General features: G+C 43.1%; 1 pseudogene; it reads left to right on the top strand.

The window, feature by feature from the left end:
- The first annotated feature begins 283 nt into the window (after positions 1-283).
- LOC125345889 lies at positions 284-1,319 on the top strand (annotated as a pseudogene).
- Positions 1,320-1,697: the final 378 nt, after the last annotated feature.

Here is a 1,697-nt window from a genome sequence, read left to right as displayed (position 1 = left end):
AACATCATCGATTCATCAAATCCATTTACCCTCGTCTCCACCCACTTTGCAACTTCTAGTCAGTGATCTTTTTTCAAGTTTACGTGCCTAAGCTTCCGCATATAAAAACAGTGTACAGATGGCTTTCTGTATCTGACTTCTTCTACTGAACATAATGTTCTCCACTCCATCCATTTGGTCTCAAATAACAGAGTTCCGTACTTCTTTAAAATGAGAATAGTGTAATATCCTCTTTCTCTGTTGTTCTCTAGGCTTCACAAAGAACAGGTGCTCAGAGCCCAAAGGTGATGGTACAGAATTACACTAGTGCCACAGAATTTCTTCTCCTGGGCTTCCCTGGCTCCAAGGAACTGCGCCATATACTCTTTGCCACCTTCTTCTTGTTCTACTCAGTGACCATAGTGGAAAACATCGTCATCATCATCACCGTCTGTGCCAATAAGCATCTGCAGTCTCCCATGTACTTCCTCCTCAGTCTTCCTCTCTGTCCTGAAGATTCTGCTGGTGTCCATTGCTGTTCCTGTCATGCTCCAGGGGCTGCTACTCCCACGGACTCAGCAGGTGTCTTTGGCTTCGTGCTGTGCACAGCTCTATTTGTACCTGGCTCTGGGCAGCTCAGAGTTGGTATTAGGAGGTGTGATGGCTGTGGACCGTTACACGGCGTCTGTAACCCTTTAAGGTATGATACCATCATGAGCAGCCACCCTGCATCTGCATGGTAATTTTGCCCTGGGTGTTTGGGTTCTTTTTTTCAAATCTGGCCTATCTATGCCACATTTCAAGTCACTTTCTGCAAATCAAATCTAATAGACCATTTTTAGTGTGACCGAGGACAATTGCTCAAACTCTCCTGTGATGGTACTGTTTTCACAGAGTTTAGCCTTTTTCTAATGGCTGTTTTCATTATCTTTGGTTCTTTGATGCCTACAATCATCTCCTATGCTTACATCATCTCCACCATCCTCAAGATCCCCTCAGGCTCTGGCCGGAGGAAAGCCTTCTCCACCTGTGCCTCCCACTTCACCTATGTTGTGATTGGCTACAGCAACAGGATAGCCTCGCTGCTGGTTATAGTGGTGACTCCTCTGCTGAATCCATTCATCTTCACTCTCCGGAATGAAAAGTTTATACAGTCCTTTCAGGTTGGTGTGAAATGTTTCTATCAGCTTCTCAAGGATTGACCCTCTCACACATAAAATCCCAACCATGAACCTGAGAAATCTGAAGCATGTTTACTCAAATCTGAAAAGGCTTATTCTAATAATCAAACCATCAGTGATGAGCTAAGAAATGTTAAACAACTCATCATGTCCCAATTTGGCATTTTTCTCCAATTACAAACCTGGGGTTGAACACAGGGCCCTAGGTACACTACATAAAGACTGTATTATAGTGACACTCTCCATCTCATTTTATCATTTTTAACTGGATAAAAGCATGCACAATTTCATAGCGATGCTACATTTCACAAAATAAATTTGACAAGTCTGAACATATGAAATGTGTGTGCTATTTAGAGTACTCAAACTTGTAAACAGCAAAAGTGTGATGTGAAGAATTGACATAAATGCTTAATTTTAGGTGGTATACCACCTTCTTTTATATGGTCTTGGTCTTTTGGGGGTGGGGTGGTGTCATGAGGCTTGAACTCAGGGTCTGGGCCCTGTCCCAGAGCTTTTTTGCTCAAGGCTAGCACT

Source organism: Perognathus longimembris, chromosome 2 (assembly GCF_023159225.1).
Source record: "Perognathus longimembris pacificus isolate PPM17 chromosome 2, ASM2315922v1, whole genome shotgun sequence".
NCBI classification, from domain to species: Eukaryota; Metazoa; Chordata; class Mammalia; order Rodentia; family Heteromyidae; genus Perognathus; species Perognathus longimembris.
This window is presented reverse-complemented; position numbering and strand designations above follow the sequence as displayed.